Source organism: Octopus sinensis, linkage group LG6 (assembly GCF_006345805.1).
Source record: "Octopus sinensis linkage group LG6, ASM634580v1, whole genome shotgun sequence".
Taxonomy (NCBI): Eukaryota; Metazoa; Mollusca; class Cephalopoda; order Octopoda; family Octopodidae; genus Octopus; species Octopus sinensis.
This window is the reverse complement of record NC_043002.1, coordinates 93,082,400-93,099,600: the sequence shown is the minus strand read 5'-3', so window position 1 is coordinate 93,099,600 and position 17,201 is coordinate 93,082,400. Positions and strand designations below refer to the sequence as shown.

At 35.4% G+C, this 17,201-nt stretch overlaps 1 protein-coding gene across 2 annotated transcripts in view; it reads left to right on the top strand.

Annotated features, from left to right (window-relative positions):
• The first annotated feature begins 286 nt into the window (after positions 1–286).
• Positions 287–17,201, top strand: part of LOC115213407 (phosphorylase b kinase gamma catalytic chain, skeletal muscle/heart isoform) — a 106,201-nt gene continuing 89,286 nt past the window's right edge. Inside the window, exon 1 of one of the 2 annotated variants that reach the window (XM_029782361.2) lies at positions 287–422. The gene's annotated coding sequence lies outside the window, so the exon portion shown is untranslated. Of the gene's footprint in view, positions 423–1,473; positions 1,678–17,201 lie in introns of those variants that run through there. The other variant, XM_029782360.2, reaches the window with a different exon arrangement.

Sequence of the window (17,201 nt, the reverse complement as noted above, 5' to 3'; positions counted from 1 at the left end):
TCTGCCTTTCATCCTTTCGGGGTCGATTAAATAAGTACCAGTTACGCACTGGAGTCGATATAATCGACTTAATCCGTTTGTCTGTCCTTGTTTGTCCCCTCTAAGTTTAGCCCATTGTGGGTAGTAAAGAAATTTATATTCCAACGGTAGTTGTAATAGTGGTAGCTATAGCATTCTCTCGACATCCGCTCCTGGTCCATTATAGTAAAACTGCTTTATAAAGCACCCAATGAAACAGAATTATTACATAAAACGTACCAATGAAAACCATTTATTAGCTCTCTCTATATCTTTAGGTTTAGCCGAAGTAAATAGTGTGCCAAACGTAAATTATGACGTCACGGGAACTTGTGTAACAACAACATTATATCACATGTAGAAATTGTTTTCAACAATTTGATATAGCACTGAAATCTTTACAGGTTTGTATTGTCATTATTGTTTATATAAAGGCAATGTGATGTAGTACTATAACAACTAATATATATTGATTAAAAAAACAAACAAACAATAATTCTTGTGATACTCGATCATGTTTGGCATCAGTTATATAATCTGTAAAAGTGTGTCATCCAGATGAACGATTAGTTAATTTTGGTACATATGAATCAATATTTTAGCTGTGTTGTAAGTTTTACTTTTGCATAATTTTTTTTAATAACTGATATCAAAATTATTAATATATTTTATTTTAATCACCTTTGTATATTCTGTGCTGGATAAAATGTTGTCGAATTGCATGTATCTTTCCTCCTATATTCGATTGTTGAAATCAAATGATTGTTATTTACTTATGTTCATTTATAGAACTGGGTTTGACTTAATGGACTATATTCTTTTAAATTTGAGACCGCGTGACTATAATTAGAAATAAATATTTACTTATTTTATTATTTACGTTAACACGACATTACTTTTGATTGATTATAATTAAAAATAGCTGAGACAAAGTTATAGATGGGTAGCTAGAGACATGCAGAGAAAAGCAGAAAAAGTCAGGATGATGAATAAAAGCGCGCGAGAAAGGGAATGAGTGAGTGAGAGGAAGACGTAGAAAACACGAGGAAGAAGAAATAATATTTGAATAGAAAATTTGAAGTCAGTGGTAATTAACAAATAATTTCTAACGAGCGTCGATAAGAGTTCAAACAGATCAAAATAAAAGTAGTTCTCCTGCACTCATCAATGAAAGTAGAATTATGTAACAGTGAAAGTAAGAGAGAATGTATTAGTACAGAACACATGGAATAGGTCACCTGAAGGTGCATAATAGCGACTACTTCTATTAAAGATAGAGGCAATAGGTGATCGGGAAACGGGAAGAAAACATTATAATGAAATAGGAAGCAAACTAGCGACTGATAACGGGTAATTAACATGCCGTGAATATTCGATTATAAAGAATATTCAGTGTGGACTTTTATCTTAATTTTACCAATCAGTGCGCGCGTATTGGCCTTCCTCCCACTACTATGCTGTGGGCGTTGGCGGCGGTGGAAGGCAAGGCGCATTGCCGACTCTCTCCTGCACCTATAACAACTACTATATACAGTAGACGATCACATTACCAGTTTATATTACTATTTATATATTTTTTAAACCACACTTCTTGGATTGCCAAAGATCTATTGTCACCACACCATTTGTTTTATAACATGCAAGTCGGCTGACGTTGCGGTAATTTCAATATTCTATTCGTCTGTACCTGCGCAAGTTTATTTATTTGAAATGTTGCATGCATTTTACTTTTCTTAAGAAAAAAAAAAATCGATAACTGTTTATCAGCAATATACTTATGTTTTTTTTTTGTTTTCCCTTAGTGTACGGGTGGTCTATATTTTATTATTTTTGCCTGCAATTTCAATTTTGTGATGATTTTAATTACATTACTTGCGTTATTAATTAATAACTAAACATTATGATACCGTTATAGTAAAATAATATCCACTTTATTCATCGATTATCTTTTTTTTTCTTTTCTTCACTACCTTGATTGATATGATTTCGAAAATCATATCAATCAACCGTGGTGATACAAATTACACACACACACACATTATATAAGATATTTCCATCGTAGCATATATACAGAGACAAAACAAAGCACAATATGCTTGTGTCCTTCACTTTGCGATTGTTTTAAATTATCTTTTTTTATTTCTTTTCGGCAAATAGTTGGTATATCGTTGAATTTGTCAGTGATATTTTTGGGGAACTTGTAACTATTGAGTATCAGAACTTCCATAGAATATAGCAATAAAACCATCATACTCACATCCATCTCTCTCTCTCTCTCTCTCTCTCTCTCTCTCTCTATATATATATATATATATATATATATATATATATATATACTTGTTTCAGTCATTTAGTCGAACAAACCGACCCCAAGACTTATTCTTTGTAAGCCTAGTACTTATTCTATCGGAGAATTTTGCTGAACCGCTAACTTACGGGGACGCAAACACACCAACATCGGTTGTTAAGCGATGGTGGTGGTGGTGGGGGAACTAACACAGACACACAAATACACACACACACATATATAGATATATACGACGCGCCTCTTTCAACGTCCGTCTACCAAATCCACTCACAAGGCTTTGGTCGGCTCGAGGCTAGAGTAGGAGACACTTGGCCACTCCTGCGCATATATATATATATATATATATATATATATATTATATATATATATATATATATATATATATATGTGTGTGTGTGTGTGTGATACACGCCATAAAGTTAAACCCTTTATGGGTGGGTAATCCCATAAACCGGCCTTTCCCCACTTTTGATATATATATATTGTTATACATGAGAATGCTCATATTTTATCAATTAAACACAGGCACACGAATCTTGCAGAATAAATATATAAACAAATACACACGTTATTTATGACTGTGGCTTTAAAGTTGAAACAAATTAAAGAGTTCTCTCTTTCTCTCTGTGTGTATATATATATATATATATATGTGTGTGTGTGTGTATACATACACACACTACCTTAGATTTCCCGTCCATAAAAGGTTTAGTTTTATGGCGTATCATCAGACCCCAAAAACCTGTTGGTCCATGACCTCGGGCCAACAGAGTTTGGGATCTAGCGGTACACCATAAAGCTAAACCTTTTATGGACGGGAAACCTAAGGTAATCCCATAAACCGGGTTTTCCCTTTTGTAATATATACTGCTCTACACCTTAGACATCTTAGGGAGTGCTTCTTTCGGATTTATGTTTTACCGGACTGGCCAAAAAATTGTTCTATTATATTTGGTTCCTGACTGATATAGAGATAAATTTCAGTGTTACAAACACAACATTATATATAATTGTTATGGGGTGAAAGACCAGTTGTGTTACTCTTTTGCTTCTCGGTTCGATAAAGCAAAAATTAAAGGTTAAATTAACTGTATTTTAACTCTATTTGCATGTCTCTACCTATGAAAGAAAAATATAAGAAAAAAATTTCTAAATATACACGCTGGATTGATATGTAGCAATCAAGTCATATAATAAATAGTTGTCATATGTTGATCCTATTGTGTGTTTTTAAGGAAACGTGTTTACAAAGTATCGTGTTTATTTTATGCTTGATAGATTTAATTCACGCTCTATTTAATGTAACACCAAATGTTTATTAGAATCAGCTGTACGTCGGGAGGGGGTGTGACATTTTGAAATAAAGTATTTGCCTTAGTTTCGTAAGATAAGTCTTGCCTCTGTATCCAAATACAAATAAAAAAAAAAGGAAGTATTTGACTTATTCTCGTAATAGTAAATCAGTTTATTGTATTATTTGAACATCGTTCACAGAACATTTAATATTTTGGGGGTGTTTCCTTATATTCCTAAACAACTTCTTTCTCGATGTATCATGAATGAACAGGGTTTCGTTGTTTCCATATTCTTAACTCGTCTTTTTATTCAGTTATCGGATTTGTGTTTCGATTTTTCATAGATATTGTGCAGGATGGATATATAGAAAAAGGGACAAATGAAAAATATCTTTTAACACTGTTCTCTTAACCCTTTCGTTACTGTATATATTTTGAGATGTTCTGTGTTTCTTTCAATTACTTTAAATATAACAAAGAATTCAGTAAAATAACTTAGTTATCGTTAAGCTAGTGTTAGGAACATAAATTATGGCTAAGGTTTGGTGGAAGATTTTAATTCAAAACTTATGAAACAAGACATTTATACTCAGAGCCAGAGCCAGTTTCAGCCGGGTTGGTAACGAAAGGGTTAATGCACTTTCTGACAAGTTGTGGTGCACCTGAGCACTGTATACAATAATTTCATTATTATTATTATATTATTATTATCTAATGAATTTACTTGATTGACTGACTGCCCCACACACACACATCGAGACAACAACACCCGAAGTAGAAATAGTTTATCGTTCGGACTGATTGGTATTTGCTCTATAAATAGCCGTATTATTCAATATCTGATATGTTGTTATCGACTAACACATATTGATTACGAAAGGACATGAAACCTCGCTAGTCTCCTTGAACATTTATCTGTCTTTAAATTTAACTCTCATATACGGAATGGTACGTAGCATGTCATTATTGTCTTTGAAACTACTTTGGTCATTGGTAATATGAAGATATACATTAAATTCGAAATTATATGCAACTTCTTTTTTCTAGTAAAATTTTAATTTCTGTTTAGAATCGTTCTTCCTTTATTTCGTGGAGAAATTATTCTTTCACCGAATTTATTCCTTTTCACAGAACTAAAACTATATAATAAATATATCTACTTTTAACAACTGTATCTAACCATCAGCAAATTGATAAAAAACGTCTTCAAAAACGTCCCATTAATACTGAGAGGCCTTATAGCATTTATCAAAGGAAACAATGCTACACTGCATAGTTTGTTCAAACTCAAACAAGCTTATCCAGTTACCCTTGTCTTCAAACTACTTTCTATGTTTTTGAAATATTAGAATCAACAAAAGGAAGAATCCGGTTAATAAAAAAAAAAAAAAACGACAAAAAGCAAACAAACATAGAAACAAAAACAATGCAGCTGCACTTGGTGCTTCATCTTACTCAACTCTAGTTTCATTCAGCAGATGTTGCAAATGCTTCCACACCTTGTTATGTTTTGATCAACCTAACATAACACATACTTGGATGTTATAAATTGTGACTGAGATTATCCATGTAAATAGCAGATAAAAACTTTCTCCATAGGTGTTTGAAATGTAAAAAAAAAAGGAAAAAGTACAAACAGGAGCAATAATTCATATAAAATCAGTTGATTGAACATTTTGGAGAATAAAAGCCATGCAGGGGATAGAAGTGGATGTTTTTCTTTCAATCTAACTAGTGAACTCATTGTATTATTTACAAATGTGACCTTGGTGATGTGTATTTAGTTTGCCAAACACTTTCTTGTGGTATTTTTCCTCAACTGTGCTGTTATTATTTTCATTTATAGGCGCAAGAGTGGCTGTTTGGTGAGTAGCTTGCTTACCAACCACATGGTTCCGAGTTCAGTCCCACTCTGTGGTACCTTGGGCAAGTGTTTTCTACTATAGCCTCAGGCCAACCAAAGCCTTGTGGGTGGATTTGGTAGATGGAAACTGAAAGAAGCCTGTCGTATACATATATATATATATATATATATATATATATATGTATATGTTTGTGTGTCTGTGTTTACCCCCCATCCCCCAACATTGCTTGACAACCGATGCTGGTGTGTTTACATCCCCGTAACTTAGCGGTTTGGCAAAAGAGACCAATATAATAAGTACTAGGCTTACAAGGAATAAGTCCTGGAGTCGATTTGCTCGACTAAAGGCGGTGCTCCAGCATGGCCGCAATCAAATGACTGAAACAAATAAAAAAATTTTTTTTTAATTTGTTGTTTAGACTCAGGTCAGCTTTGATTGAACAAACTTATGATCAGAAGCATTGTATCTGTTCTCATCCTGTGTACTCTGGGGAATTGGTGACTATATTGTTTCATATGGGGTTAATTTGGCTACTATTTCTTGTAGGTCAAGCAATCACATAGAAGCTCTCATTTTAGCTTTCTGCATCTGTATATATAAAATTGTTCAGCTTACTCTGTTTGACAATACTGCGTTTTTTTTCCCCCAATCCTGCCTGGCATTATGCCATTCTGTGTAACTGCATATGTTGTTGAACCATCCTGTGATGAGATAACAGCCAATAGACTTGCTACTAATATAGCTTCCTCTCTGACATTAGCTGTAGAACCTCAGTACAGCTGGTGGACTCCCTCGAAATTGTTCATTTTAATACTTTTACTTTTATAGTGCTAATGGGTGCTTCTTTAGCATGAGGTCTACCACAATATCCTGTAGCTGATACAACCTATGTTGTCAAATTACCTGATCTGGGTTAGGGTTAAGAATTACAGATTAGAGTTTCATTTACTGTACACTAAAGAAGCACCACTGCATGTTGATGAGCATTTTGTGGGTTATAGAAACAAAAGTATCCTGAAGTTCTGTGATATTATATTTGGTTCTGTGGCCAGTCCACAATTTGTCTTTGTCAAATAATATTTGTTATCAAACTTGAGTCTTTGATGCAGCTGAAAAATCTTCAATATGGAGTTATTCTTTTATTCTTTTACTTGTTTCCATCATTTGACTGCGGCCATGCTGGAGCACCGCCTTAAGTCAAGCAAATCTTTTCTTTGTAACATTATTTACATTTGACAGATATTGCAATCAGACCTAGACACAATGCAGCAATGGATCACAGACTGGCAACTGAAACTGGCTGTGGACAAGTGTACCACCATGCATTTTGGGAGAAAAAACCCTGTGTCCACATACTCCCTCCACAACACTGATATCAAGAAATCCTCTTGCGAGCATGACCTAGGCATCACTGTCAGCAGTGATTTGCGTTGGACAAAGCATATCTCTAAAATTGTCAAGAAGGCCGAGGGTGTCTTGGCATCACTCAGCAAGACTTTTGTTAGCCGCTCTCCAGCCATCTATTTAAAACTGTATACAGCTATGGTACGACCACACTTGGAATTCGCATCATCAGTTTGGAATCCCTATCTTGCTCAGAACATTGACCTCCTGGAATCTGTCCAGAGACGTGCAACCAAACGCATACCCTCCATCAGACACCTACCATATTCTGAGCGCCTTGTTTCCCTGGGCATGGATTCACTGAAGCTCCGGCGTCTAGCGACGGACTTGGTAAACACCCACAAGGTTATCAACCACCTCACCAACAACAACACTGAACACCTTTTTGATCTCCATGTGTCTAACACACGTGGACATGCCTACAAAGTCAGAAAACAGCACAGCTCCCATGACTTTCGGAAACATTTTTTCACGCTCAGGGTTGCTGAAGCGTGGAATAAACTGCCTGCATCAGTTGTTGACTGCCATGACACTGCATCCTTTAAGGCCCTCATGCTTCCCGAAATCCGTCGAAACTACACCTGATTATATATACACTTTAGATGAGTTGTAGTGCACCTGAGCACTGTACACAATTATTATTATTATTATTATTATTACATATTTCCTCATCTCTTAAATATAGAACTGTGTTATTCTTTGTAAGCCTAGCACTTATTCTATCTTCCTCTTTTGCCGAACTGCTAAGTTACGGGGATGTAAACACACCAGCATCAGTTGTCAAGTGATGTCGGTGGGGAGTGGACAAACACAGACACACAAACATAGACACACGCATACATATATACGATGGGCTTCTTTCAGTTTCCATCTACCAAATCCACTCACTAGTCTTTGGTTGGCCCGAAGCTATAGTAGAAGACATTTGCCCAAGGTACCACACTGTGGGACTGAACCCGGAACCATGTGCTTGGTAAGCAAGTTCCATACCATACAGCCACTCCTGCGCCTATGTGTAAGGCAAGATGATGTTATTTTGCCATTGTTCCGCTGAAACACAAAAATGTTCTCAAGGAGGAATAAAACAGTTCACCATGAGGAAGAAAAGTAGTCTAATGTCTTAGACAAAGCACATCACTGAAAAGAGATGAAATATTTTGTCATTTCATGTTTCCAACAAAAGATTTGGCTTAAAATGAAGGATTTCTTCCTCACATTCCACTTTACAAACTTTTCATACTTATTATTTGCCACATTGGTTTCCTTGGTGTCTACTGTTGCATTCTTTTAAGTAAAGTATTGTTCCTATCAAACTAGTTCACATTGTTAGTGATCTCAACAAAATATTTAAGAGAATGGTTTCTATTTTGTATCCTTAGCATAATTGTAACCAACCTCCATAGATTTATTATTGATCAGCTTTGTGGAATTATGTCTCTATCTACAGACTCACACTGTAAGATGGTATTTATAATTTCTTGTAATCAGGTTTCCATTTCCAGGCAAACATCTTTATACTGCAGTTCTTCAGGTTATTTAAGATGAACTCCTTGTCTGATTGCTACTTGACTCCGCTCCATTCTTTGCTGCCTTGGCATCATTGAAGTAGTTTTTGTTTCTGGTGTAATTACTTCACTTGACAATAACCAGTCCCAATTGTCTTAGAGTGTCTGTATTAAGGACTACCAACATTCCAGTTACCATTCATTTCCTTCATGACAACATATCCAATTACCCCTTTTTGCATGTGGCAATTGTTTTCTTCCTCAGACAGCTGGATATTTGCATTGTAAATATTCATTCTACTATAGGCACAAAGCTTGGAATTTTGGGTGAGTGAGCCTGTTGATTATATCAACCCTGGTGCCCAACAGGTACTTAATTGACCTTGAAAGGATGAAAGGCAAAGTTAACTTTGGTGGCATTTGAACTCAGAATGTAAAGCCTGAAAAAATGCTACTCAGCAGTTTGTCCAGCATACTAATGACTCAGCCAGCTTACCACCTTAATTGCATCATACATATGGACTATCACACAACAACTAGTTAGAAATTCCATCTGTTTAATAACTGCTATATTCATCTGACTACTTGGTACTTCCACACAAATTTTCTAACAAACTATCTTCATGTAATGTTTCTAACTTGTAGACTCAATCCATGCCCAACAGAATTTCCGTGGGCAAACTGAAAATCTGGTATAGCTTGCAAATGTACCACAAATATATTATTAGCTATTAGTGCTAAGAACATTACTTATACCATTCCTGTTAAACATTACAACTGTACTAAGACGGTATCTGTTAATTCAATGTCAGTGTGATTCTCTTTGTCATACAATAATGCCATATCACAATTGAGGGCAGTATAACAAGGCACTCTGTTGGTTATGATGATGAGGAGGGTACCAGTTGATCTGATCAACGGAACAGTCTGCTTGTGAAACTAATGTGCAAGTGGCTGAGCACACTGACATGCGTACCCTTAACATTGAACTCGGGGAGATTCAGTGCAACTGAGAATATTTACAAGGCTGGCTCATTGAAATTCAGGTACAACTCATTTTTGTCAGCTGAGTGAATTGGAGCAATGTGGAATATAGTGCTTTGCTCAAAGACACAAAGCACTGCTGGGAATCCAGGGCAATGTATTTTGGCAATGTCTCTCTTGGAAGATTGCCCAGTTGTTCATATACTCCGAAAATAAAGTCAACTAGAAATGAAAAATGCTCAAGTTAGAGAATTTTGCAAAAGTCATGCTAAGATCGTAGTGATACTATAAATTTTGTTTATAGTATTGGCAATCTGAATTTCATTAGCATGGAATTTTGTCATTGAACAGGTCGCGGTCTCAAAGCAACGAAAATATTTTGGCAAATTAAATTTAAACGTTGAAGTGAATCTAACGGTTTTTGTGTGTTTCTTAAATGGCTTATAAACACCTTCCACGCTGCAATTGTTTTTGTTTCAGCACACGATCTCAGATCAGGTCACTTGCTATGCAGGTACATCTCCGTAATTATTTTCAGTTTGCTGTTTAACATGATAGTTTATAATACCAGAGAATAAGTATAACATAATCCTCCAATCACCTTGAAATGAAAAATCTGCTTGCATCTTTTATATGTACAAATTATAATCCAGTGGTTCTTGTTTTCCACATCACTTGTATCCTCTTTAATTGACTTTTTTCTCAGTACAGTAGTATTTTCTTTGTCATCATCATTGTCATTGTTGTCATCATCATTCTTGCCATCATTGTTGTCATCATCATCATCATCATGTAAAACCATTTAGACTTAATTATATTGGAGAAGTCTTATGATTACTAATTAAATTCATATGCATTATAATAATTTATTCTGATTCCTTTGGTAGATATTGTTCCTTCTACCAGCTTCTGATTGGTTAAATGTTATTCTCTGTTTCTTTGTATGTTGCCCAACCATACATTTGAAACATTTTTGTTTACCAGACATCCTGTTCCATAGTTTAAAAAAAAAAATACCTATTTCAATTGTTTATTTAGATTACAAATATGTATATTTAGCATGCATAACTAAATATAAATATATATATATTTGGAATCATATTCATATATATTTAATTTCACTGTCATCACATGACCTTTTCAGTAACCTGGAATGATGATTGAAGCAGCAACTAGTTCCCTCATACTTTGAACTCATCAGAATTTACATAACTCTCTTTTCCAAGCTGCTCATTGTTAGTATGATATTTTCCTTCTGCCTCTTTATATACTCTTGAGCATTATATCATCTACTTTGCTATACAAACATGAGTTTGAGGTTTCTGTGAATAGAGATCTGTATCTATTTGTGAAACTGGTTAGCTGAATGCTTTTGCTTAGCATGCAATTGTAACGTCGTGGTATTACCTATTGGTCCCACTTATTGAAAATGCCAATATATTTTGCTTAATGAATCTATATAATGGTTGGCTACTTTATTTAACGATGCAGTATTGTTAGTCATTTACCTGAAATACTCAAGCACTCTCTTTATTTGTTTACATAACTAGGACAAATTTTTACTATGAAGGTCAAATTTGCTTTTTGAAGCTTGTTGCATCAGATTTTTTCTCAGTGATAGTATTGTGAATTGGTTAATTTACCTGAATGACATATTTGCAGACCTATTCAAAACATGAGTCACTTATTTGTTTGGTTATTACTGGATAATTTAGAAATCACTCAAAGAATGTTCAAAATTGCATAAAATTGGAAAGATTTGAAATATATCATCATCATATAACATCTGTTTTTCATGCTAGCATGGGTTGGAAAAAGTAATAATAATGATAATCTTTTCTACTATAGGCACAAAGCAGGAAATTGTGGAGGAGTGGGCTAATTGATTACATTGACCCTAGTGCATAACTGGTACTTAATTTATTGACCCTGAAAGGATGAAAGGCGAAGTCGACCTTGGTGGAATTTGAACTCAGAATGCAGCAATGGGTGAAATACCACTAAGCATTTTGTCTAGTGTGCTAACGATTCTGCCAGCTTGCCACCTTAATAATAATAATAATAATAATAATAATCCTTTCTACTAAAGGCATAAGATCTAAAATTTGGTGGGTGCTTAATTGATCGACTCCAAAATGATGAAAGGCAAAGTCGACCTTGAAATTTGGGCTCACAATATAAAGACGGGTGAAATACTGCTAAGCATTTCACATGGTTGCTAATGATTCTGGCAGTTCACTGCCTTAATAATAATAATAATAATAATTTTCTTATTGAAGTACAGGGTCAGCAATTTTGGGAGGAGGATGTTAGTCATTGGCCTTGGTACTTGACTGATTGTTCACTGTATTGAATTTGACAGGACAAACAATGAAATTGAATTCAAAAGATAAAGAGCCAGAACAAATAATAATAATAATAATAATAATAAAGGACGAAAAATTTTGCCCCTTTCATCCTTTCGAGGTTGATAAACTGAGTACTAGTTGAGGGCTGGGATTGATGTAATTGACTAGTCTCCACCCCTCAAATTACTGATCTTGTGCTAAACTTTGAAACCAATATTCAGTACAACATGGAACAAATAAGAATATTGGAATAAATACATCTAGTTCTTGGTTCTGTGTTCAAACCATACTATGGTTAACTTTTGTCTTTTATTCATCCAATGTCAATAAAATAATTACAATATTAGTTTCAAATTTTGGCACAAAGCCAGCAATTTTGGGAAGGGATTATGTTGATTATATCAATCCCCCAATGCTTAACTGGTACTTATTTTATTGACCCCCAAAAGGATGCAAGGCAAAGTTGACCTTGGCGGAACTTGAAAATATTTACAATATTGACAATACATGTGTCTTCTGTGTGTCTTCTTTGGTTACTTGATTCAAATTCATAATAATTCATGTTCATACCATTTCTCTCATACTCTGTCAAGGTCTTTTTTTACTTCTTAGTACTACACAATACATTAGTAATTATTAACAGTAGGTACTATGGACATAAAAATGTGTTTGATAATGGTGATTATGATGAATTTTTATAGGCCACGATTAATATATTGAACATCATAGATCTCAAAGTATCAGATGTTTGTACACTTCAAAATAGAATATAATCATCAATGAAAGACAGATTAGATTACAGGAAGAAATGTTTGAATGATAGCAATGGAAGGAATAACTACATGTAGAAAAAACAAAACAAACAAACAAGCAAAAAAGTTTGTTGAAAGATATAATGACAAGATTGATAGAGAAAAAAAGAATAAAGATGAATTCCACCATTTTGTTCTAACATATACATGTCTACACACATGCACTCGCTGTCAGTCTGTCTGTCTTTCATGCACACATACATACACATTGTTAATTGTACTATTTGATTGTTTACATAAGAGTAGATTATTCAATGTATTAGAACAAGATTCCAATCATTGAATCAATCGAGAAAGAGGGAGGGAGGGAGAGAGAGAGAGAGAGAAAGCAGATGCGTCAGGTTGTTAGGGTAGTGGACAATCTGCCTAATAGGTAGTGGACAATCTGCCTGTTAGGGTATTGGACAACCAGTCAAAAGGTTGGTAATTTCTATACTGGCAAAAGTGTTGGTGATGGGGTAGATTTTTATCTCTCATATAAAAAAAGACTGAAATTGTGTGAACAGTTGAGAAATAAAACACAGAGGTTAGTTATTTCTATAACTCCATCATCCTTTCTTGTTCTCTTGTGGTAGTAGGATGAATTCAAAGTTTGTTGGAAACTGAGGTGTTTTATAATATGGGAGCAGAGGTACTTAGCTTATTGTTTAGGGTGTTGAACTAATCATCATCATCATCATCGTTTAACATTGGCTTTCCATGCTGGCATGGGTTGCATGGTTTGACTGAGGGCTAGCAAGCCAGAAGGCTGCACCAGGCTCCAATCTGATCTGGCAAAGTTTCTACAGCTGGATGCACTTCCTAATGCCAGCCTCTCCGAAACTGTGGAGGGTGCTTTTTACATGCCACCGGCATGAGGGCCAGTCAGATGGTGCATCAACCACGCTTGAATGGTGCTTTTTACATGCCACCAGCACAGGAGCCAGTCAGGTGGCACTGTCAACGACCATGCTCAAATGGTGCTTTTTATGTGCCACTGGCATTGGACTATTCAGCCGGCACTGGCATCAACCACACTCGAATGGTGCTTTTTACGTGCCATCGGCATGGGACCAGTCAGGCGATAATTGTAAAATTGTGGTTTCAATCCCTGGACTGGGCAATGCATTGTCTTCTTGAGCAAAACACTTCATTTCATGTTCTAGTCCATTCAGCTTGCAAAAATTAGTAATATGGTAAAGTCACAAGAGGCCTGACAAGCTAGCCATAGATGGGGGACCAACCTAAAAAACAAAGGGGAACTTGTAGACTGATGGGCCAGAGGCCTACCTTGTAGTTGGGTACTACCTTTTTTAGCCTGTTATTTGGAAAGTTAAGGCACCACTCATTAAAGATATTGTCATCATTTATTATCATTATAATAATTTTACATCTACGTGCTGGTGCCACATAAGAGCACCTGTACTGGTGCCAGGTAAAAAGCACCCATGCTAAGGACTCAATACACTCTGTAAAGTGGTTGGCATTATGAAGAGCGTTCAGCTGAAGAAACTGTGCCAAAACAGAGAATTGGAGCTTGGGCAATTCTCTGGCTGGCCAGCTCCCATCAAAACTGTCCAGCCCATGCAAGCATGGAAAATGGACATTAAATGATGATGATGATGATGATGATGATTTTCCTGGTTGGCATGGATTGGACAGGTTTTTTGTTTTTTTTTACATTTGGATGCTCTTCTTGTTGTCATCTTTTGTTCTCTTTTAGTCATTTTTTATAGCACACAAGGATGTGGTGTACTTATTCTGAAACTGAGACTTTCATAGCATATCTCAATACAGTCAGCTTGTTGGCCTTTGCACTTCTCAGCTATGCTTATAGAAGTAATGCTAAATAACAATGCATTGATAAGTTATTTAATAAAGTGTCTACCACATTTTCTGGCATACAATTTGATGTAGTATGAAGTATAAACATCATCATCATATTTCCAAATCCTGCTGCACTTCATATGGAAATTTTGGTCATCCAAATCTATCTTAGTGTACAAGTCAACCTACCTTTTTTGAAGGGTGTAAATTTTGGTCTGAAAAATTTGAGTTGTATACAGGAAAATACAGTATTTATACTGGGCTATTGAAAGTGAATTGTGTTTTCTATGGACATAACGTTGGATTGTGATAGTAAAAACTGGACTAGAGGCAGATAAAACTGTATAGTGATGTCAGAGTTATCCATTTTTGGTGGTAACATTGGTTTAATGACACACTATAGTTTAGTCGGTATGAGAGACAGAGGGTTTATCATATCGTTCGCAACAATGAGAAAATAGAAATTCATGTGATGCTTATAATAAGCTATAACTTTTATTACTGGAGGTAATGCGTTAACATACAAGGTTAATTGAAGGAAAGCTTATAACATTACATGAATATGTATTGTTTGCAGTCACACGTCTCCAAGTAAGTAAGGCGAGTGTGTGCACAAGTGGGTGTAAAGTTCTGTGGCTTGACCCAATGCCAGCCTAAGGCTAGGTAGACATGGAGTGGTGCAAATTTAGAATTTCTTTCCTTTATATAAGGGATGGACCGGGAGTCCCCAACTTCCACGTAAACCGGAAGCTTCCAGAAAGGTCTCGAACATTCTAGAAGCTCAAGGGAGATTACTCGTTGAATCCCTTTTCTGTTTTGCTTCCCGTTGTAGCCACCAGGGGTCTCTACAACTGCCTCTAGTCCATTTTTATAATATTAATATGATATTAAATATTAGCTCTATAATGTCTAAACTGTAATTTTGCAGGAAAAAATATAACATTTATTAATATTTTTCAACTTATTTAGTGGTTAGGAGTATGTTTGAGGTCAGAATTATAATTTTCTAACTTACATGAATATATAAATTACAAAAAAATACCATGTGTATTTATATATATTTGCTTACATGCAATATTATTCAAGTATAAAAAATCCTTAGAGCTTGTCTAAGTTTTCTATTGTGTTATTTCTTCCCATAAAATCCTAGTGTTGAAACATCAATAATTATTACCAACAGGTGTGATAGAAATAAGATATGTTTGATAATGATAATCAGGATAATGATAATAAGTTATTGTGTTTTGGTTTATATATTGACCTTGACAGAACTCAAAGTATCAGAAATTTCTACTCTCCAGTGTTGACTGTAATCATCAATGAAGGACAGATTACATTGCCTGAAGGAATGTTGAGTGATAGCAGTGGAAGGAATAATGCAGAAAAAATAAGACATAGTTTGTAAAAAGATTGATAAAGAAAAAATGGAATACAGATGAATTTCTGTTGTTGAAACATATACATATGTACACACATGTTCTCTCTCTCTCTCTCTCTCTACTATATAGGTTAAGGTATGTTAAAGTACTAGGTTTGGAACAAGTCCAAACTCCGCCATAAACCATTACTCTATTTATCTCAGTTTGACTAGCAAGCATAGTTGTAACGAAGTGGTTTTGAGTTCAAATCTACTGTGTGGTATCTTGGGAAAGTCTCTTCTAACCATGGCCTAGGATGGACCAAAGTCTTTCGTGTGAAATTTGGTGGATGGAAACTGTGTGGAAGCCTGCTGAAAGGACTATTCATGTTGAGTGGTGAACTTAATCCACTATCTAAACCTGTCATGCCAACCATAGATATCTTTACTGGAGTCTACTCTGGGCCATGTCTTTGGCTTGAGGATAAATATCTTCATTCTTCCCACCAGCCATGGAAGCTCAGATAAGGGCACATATCCTTCCTCTACTAACTGCATTATATGTAAACAAAATATTGGCAAATACAAAATTAGTTTTCACAGTAGAAATCTTTGTTTTTTCACTGGTAACATATATATATATTTATATGTGTGTGAGGGTGTATGGCCTAGTAGTTAGAGTGTTGCACTCATGATCACTAGATTGTGATTTCAGTTCCTAGACAGGGAGGTGTGTTTTGCTCTTGAGCAAAACATTTCATCTCACATTGCTTTGCAATCACTTCAACATCTGATGCACCTGAAGCCATCAAGAAGCCATTTTCCCCAGGTGCTGGGCATTGGTATTGAATCCTAAACCACATTCATCCATCCATTCTGTTCCCTCATCTGTGGCTGCAGTAGATCTAATTTTCATCCATCGTCACACACCCAACCCATATAAAATCTGCTCCCAGCTGATGATGATGCTGAGAAGAATCATGTGCAAGAAGATGGCTGAGGAAGACATGGGAAGAATTGGTGAAAGCTGAGCCTCACGAGAAATTTGATCAGAGACTACAAGTGGCAAGGTGCCATGCTGGAAAAAAACCAGTTGGAGTACTTTTATTGGTATTATTTGTCATTGTCAGTTTTTTGACATCACCTCTGTGTGTTTGCATGACAGATGCACATTCCTTCACATATTTTTAATTGTTAATAACAAGATATATGTATCTGTGATGGATCTATGTATGCTTCCTTCTCCTTATATCCTCAATTCTTAGTAGGATAATTCTTTCATTGATTGGAAGTAACTAACAGGAAGCTAAGAATCCTTGCTGCAGGCTCACTCCCATTTGTCATTAAATAGTTCTTTGTCTAATCCTTAATAATAAATAAATGTTTGGACAGCTGCCGAGTTTACCTCAAAATCAGATGCAACTGTCTTAAATGGCAAGGAGGCTTTGGATAATGTCTCAGATTACAGTATATCAGTAAAAAAGAAGAAAAATAATTAA